The sequence below is a fragment of the Macrobrachium rosenbergii genome, chromosome 8 (genome assembly GCF_040412425.1).
Source record: "Macrobrachium rosenbergii isolate ZJJX-2024 chromosome 8, ASM4041242v1, whole genome shotgun sequence".
NCBI lineage: Eukaryota > Metazoa > Arthropoda > Malacostraca > Decapoda > Palaemonidae > Macrobrachium > Macrobrachium rosenbergii.
The window spans coordinates 1,857,976-1,864,667 of NC_089748.1; positions in this window are offsets into that span (position 1 = coordinate 1,857,976).

Consider the following 6,692-nt stretch of genomic DNA (forward strand, 5'->3'; position numbering starts at 1 on the left):
TACCTACAGAGGCGTAAACTATATATATATATATATATATATATATATATATATATATATATATATATATATATATATATATATATATATATATATATATATATATATATATATATATATATATATATATATATATATATATATATATATGTATATATATATATATAGTTGATGTCTGTTGTCTTCTACTCCGTCATCAAAAGAATGAAAGTAAAGAAGTGTGGCCACGATAACTGATTTTCCCAGTGAAAAGGATAACTTAAGGATCTTTCTTATAGGGAAGGATACATTATTTCCTCTCTTTCTCTGTCTCTCTGTCTCTATCTCTTTCACGCACACTGGACAAAAATTAGGTACTAATAAAGTTCAGGATATAATGTATGAGAGAGAGAGAGAGAGAGAGAGAGAGAGAGAGAGAAATCTATTATGCTCTTTTTTCGACTTCTCCCTGACTTCCACTAACCGGTATGCAGGAAGGAGGGAGGATGAGGAAATAGCTGATGTAGTCAGCCGTGGAGAACGCTGAGCCGAAACGGCAGTCAGCGTGACGGATGGAGGGAGGTGGTCTGTCGCCAGATGTCGCTGCTAAATCGCAGAAATGGATGAGACGGAACACTGAACTGTAGCACAGGCATTTCGACTGATCCGTTGGGGTCAAACGTTCAGACGCTTACAGAAATATAACTTTCGTGCTGGTTTTCATTCTTTTATTCATATTTAATGTAAATACCTAATTTCGCTGTCCTGATTCGTAAAAACTTTGAATCGATAAATTATCTGGTAAACATAGCAACATAGTTCTATAATTAGTTAAGAGGCCTAATCAATATATCACGTAATGTATTCGAAATGACATATCAATTTCCGTAGAAAAGAAATTCAGAAGCAGAACCCAGTTTTGTTTTGCTTTTTAAACGGAATAAGTTAAATAAAGACAAGTTTATTGAAGCAAGGAAATTACAAAATAAAATGTCAAAGATAGTGAATTAAATTACGAGTAAAAACGTTTTCTGTCAAACTTTAGATAATCTTGTCCCTAAAATATAATATAAATTGTTTGCAAAAATTTATAGCACTCATCAGAAAGTTTCAGTAAAATTGGAGGGATATATGTAAAGCGAAAGCTCTAGGCAGTTTTCTCACGGGGATATTATGGTGATCATTTTGCCTATGATCACAATAAACCTTAAAGATAATTATTACAAATGAAAGGACTAAACCAGGACCAAAGTCCGCTCTATACGACGCGGGTAATAAAGAGTGGCAGGGAGACTAAGGCCAGAACATCGTCGTCACGGTGGTAATAGATATGTCAATAAATAAAGTATTAGAAATAATTAAAGTAAACAGTTCAAACAACCAGACCCTCCCGATGCGAGTAAAACCGAGGGCCGGGAGAGCATACATAATAGGCCAGGCCCAAAAAAAAACCAAATACCTGAAAGAACAAGACAACGAATAAATCAAAGCAGCCAAACTTGACACCTTTTGCACCATGCCATTGAGAGTGTATTCAACATAACATTCGACCAAAAGGTAAATGAACATCTAGAATGTTTTCGGCTCAATCTAACGGTTTCTCCTGAATAAAGCTTCCTCTGGGAGTGGTCAAAATACCAGTTACTGGTTTTCACTGTTTGGTAAACCTGCTTTGCACTGAGCTAAAGAATTTTCCCCATTAAACCATACAGAGGCTTCTTCCTTACTATGCTAATATAATAGTTGACGTTATGATAAAGTGGGCATCTTCCCTTATATCTATCTATCTATCTATCTATCTATCTATCTATCTATCTATCTATCTATATATATATATATATATATATATATATATATATATATATATATATATATATATATATATATATACATATATATACATATATGTCTGTATTACCAGAAATCTACCTTAACAAGTATGAATACTACTCTCACCACAAATCAGTACAGATAATGAAACAACAAAACGGTAAACCAAATAAACAGGTGAAGAGATAATTCTCTTTAAAGACACTATACAAGCAGATATAATAAAACAGAAAATGTTCATGCAGAAATTTAAAAGAATAAAAATATGAACGTAAATGAATATCCTAAGAAAAGCAGACTAACACGCGCACATCTGGCAATCGGCTGTGGAATTCGTCCAGTCCTTCCTTCCCCATCGGAGGAAGGGCGACATCCCCACAGACAAGTTACATCCAGTCCTTGCACTCGAGTAGCCTGAAGGATTGCATCACCAGTTCAAAGTGACAATGTGTGCTTCATGGCACTGCAATAGTTAAAGAGTGCTAAAGTTTTTACTAAGAAATATGAAATAATAAAACTTTTGTAGTTAAATTAACCTATTTTTATACGTAAGAAAGAATATTTCCTATGACAAAATACAAAAGAAAACACATTTGGGAAGGGGAAGATTATCGTAACTAATGAAAAAACAAAACTCTTTTAAGGATTAATAAATACAAAATTCTCTAACAGTTTCGATAGGATTGTAAGTATATTTAGACATAAATATATTAAACAATAAAAAACTCAAAGTTAAAACAACAGCACCCAAATTGTGAGATGAATAAAAGGACAAGAGAAAATGAAAAGTCAAAGATAATAGAAGATTGTCAAAAGAATTACAAAAAAGTTAAATAAAGAGAAAGAAAATATGGAAAACGCAGACGTTGAAAAAAAAAAAAAAAAAAGTGCAAGTACTACAACCAGTCATTCCTGTCAAGTAATAAGATACTGAAAGTTAAGTTAATTAAATATCACTATGAACAATAAACGCCGAAGCCAAAGAGAAGTGCAAACAGAAAGTTTATCCCCATCAGTTCCAGAGGAAAGAGAAACCCACAAAAACACGAATGTCTTGTTAGCTACAATTACTACAGAAACGGCATCAAAACACCCTATTGATGAGGATAAGAGCAAATTCAACAAAGGAAACATACCTAAGCACCAGGCGTAGGTAGAAAAACTCCTGCTCACAGTCAGTCAACTCCTAGTCACCCACAACGGACAATATATCAGTTAATTAAATCTAATATATCTTTCAGATGTGTTAAATTACATATGAAAGAAGTGTCCCAACATCTGCATGATCGTATCTGTTCTGTAGTCTACAGACACTTCTTTACCACGTTACTAAAATTTTCGTCTCTTTAACAGTAATATAAGTAAAAACAAGGAAGGTGGTTTTGTATTCTGGCACAGTTGTCTTTCTGATGATTCTAAAACAACTTACAGCGTTGTTCAATATTAATCAATGTTATGTTTTCCACTTGCTAACGATTAATGTTTTTAAAAGACAAAACCATGTATTAAATAAAAAAAATATACAAAACTGCAAATACAAAATATTTTGAAATATAAAATATAATGAATTTCGCAATGGAAATTATAAAAAATATATACAAAAATGGTAACTTTAATTATTCTCTATAATCTCTGTTTCAAAAACCACTGCATTAGAAATTCTCCGACCAGCTAGATATTAACACATTTAAACAATAAGAGAAAATAATGATCAGACTAACACAGTTACAGGGTAAAAAAATCACGCTCACATAGCTTACAGTTAACACCAAGAACTGGATAGAATAAAAGTCGACATTAGTATTCAACAATAAAGAAATGAAGAGAAAAGAAACTGAGTAAAACGTGAGCACCAACGGTAATAAATGTATAAACACAAAATACAACAATAATAGCATTAATAACGAAAGCAGAACTGCTGACAACAGTGGAATAATACACGCACTTCAATAAACGAGTGACGAACCATCCAACTATAACATGAGACCAAAACAAATACATAGCAGGAACTTGTAACAAAGACACCAAATCCCACATCAGCTTCTTGATATAGCATTTTGTTTAATAGCAACAGGAAAAGAAAAAAATACCACTAGCCAAACCTATAGGAAAGAACACACTGAATAAATTAACACTTTCAATAAAACAGCAGAATAATGACGGAGATGTCATACAATGTAGAATCCGTAAAACCACAGATAACTATTATAGGAACAGGAGCCAGGAAAAAAAGATACTACCAAAGATTAACGGTATCACAGAAAAAGGGTAAAAGAAAGCCGAAGAATGATTGGAATGTTTCTTGATAGGGTACTCTGGGAAGCTCCTGCATTCTGGAAAGGATGGCCACAGAAGGCAACTGATCCTGACAACGAGGTGTCACCTTTTTGTTCCCTTTAAAATTAAAGAATCTCCTGCCTTCCCACACCTCTGCATACCAATGAACTGCTGCAGGCTACTGGGATATCTGATAAGACAGGAGGAAATTCATTACCTGTAAGTAAAACAGATCGAGGAATCCCTCTGGCCTTCAAGGCCTTGACATTAAACATTTTTTTCTCTCTTATTCTACAACGGTAATCTGCAGATTTTGCTACAATTAACTGATGATAGCTGGGGTATCGCACCAATTACCTGTATATATTTGATAATTAACAGTCTGTGGTGCTTACCAAAGCTGTTTTATAAAACTACAAAAACTGAAGGCCGCCCGTAACTGCAGAAAATGTAATCATGAATAACGTAGCAAATACGAGACGTGTTTGGAATTCTCCAGTGCAAGAGATCTAAATGCTAAAGCATGTAAATAATGATAAGCAGAGAAGTAAAGTAGTCAAATATAAGGTGATCAGACGATTTCAATGGAAACCTTGGATGCAAGGCATTGTACAATGAGAAAAAGAAACAATCGCAATGTATGGTTTACATTTGACCAATAGCTTTGTAATCATTTTTGTATGAGAAAGTAAATGGAATATAAAACCGTTGTCTAAAGTAACATTGATTTGGGAAAGTATACCTTGTTTATTATGTGAAGGTAGCAAATTTAGTCTGAAAATACAGGCTTGTTGTTTGCTATATGCTTCGTAACTCAAGTACGGTGATAAAAAGTAAAATTCGCTCAATATGGACATCTTTTGTCGTACTGTCATTCAAATCTTCCATCATTTCTTTGAACTAAACAAGAACCCGAATTGCATCTGGAAACATCAGTAAAAAAAACTGATATCAAAATATGATATCTCTGACTTACCAAAGAGTTCACCAGATACCAGTATGATGAATGACCTATCCATACTGGAATTCTAGTATCATGTGACTGCTTTTCGGAGTAACTTCTCCATCGCTTCTAGTATATGAATAAATGACAGCAAATAACAGTTGCCAGTTCGATTTTGATTATCCTACAAGTGCTATCATTCTGCTATATCAACAGAATGGGAGTACATAAATAATAGATTTTACAAGTTGCCCTATACTGTTTCTTGAGGGATGTTCCGTTTTTTATTTATAACCTACTCATTATCATAGTTAGCTGCATGTATCTGTTTTAGCTTTCCATTTAATCAGTCCAGTAGCAATGGGGAAAAAAGCACCATGTATTATCATTATCGTGACTAGTTAACAAGTGTCCTTTTTACGGAAATTTTACAGACCATCATTTTTCATTAAAGGCACAGTATATATATATATATATATATATATATATATATATATATATATATATATATATATATATATATATATATATATATATATATATGTGTGTGTGTGTGTATGTATATATATACAGGGTGTTTCAAAGTTAGAGCCCCCCTCTACAGCATAAACTAAAATTGATATGGACAAAAACAAAAGTAATTCAGAACAGGAATTTATTTAAGTTTCTCTCTGAGTATTTAATATTTTGTGTGGCCTCCATCTGCCTGTACCACAGCCTGCATTCTTCAGGGGTATGATTTCAGCAAATCACAAAAAAGCTGAGACTCAAACTCCATTTCCCTGAGCGCTTCGGTCACCTCTCTTCGCAGGTCGTCGAGGTTTGGTATACCATCATAGTTCACTGTGCGCACTTCAACATGATCCTTTAAGATCCTACCCATGTTTTCACACACATTAAGGTCAGGGGAGCTACCTGGAAATTCCCTTGACGAGAAGAAATCAATACCACTGTTTCGAAGCAGCTCCTGTGTCTGAAACATAGTGCCTTATCATGCAAAAATGTGAGTTCTTCAACAGATAACACATTTTCAGGATCTTTAAGGAAAGGAAATACTCCACCATTAAGCACAGTTTCTCTGAAGTATTCGCCATTCCATGACTGTCCTTTTTCTTTGATGATCCACATTAACCATTTGGCTGTGAAACAGAGAAAAATTCCCAAACATTCAGGAAATTCAACAACTTGGCAATAGCGCATGTCATCGCTGATATCATCCAACTTTGCAGCCCAAATGATGTCATTTTTATGATTTGGCTTCCTGACTGTGTAAATGAAGAATTCATCTGATGCTGCAACATGGAAAAAGTCAGCTTCATCCCAGTCTTTAAGAAATGAACCACAAAACCATGCACAGTCTTCTCTCTCTTGCTGAGTGATGTTGGGCTTGCTGATAACATGAAATGGCTTGATACCAGATTTCTTCAACTCACGATATACAGCACTATAACTTCTCTTCTTTCCCCTTTTTGTTTCTAGTTCAAGCGCCAATTTACGTAAAGACTTTCTTAGTCTACCCGCTGCTTCAGCTATGATGTCTTTTGACTCCTGAGAAAGGACTTCAGGCCTTCCAAGATTCTCACTCTTTTTGCGATGACAGTCATATGGATTTTTGTTCCAGTTTCTTTTAACAAAGGATTCATCTCTTTTAATGTATTTAGCT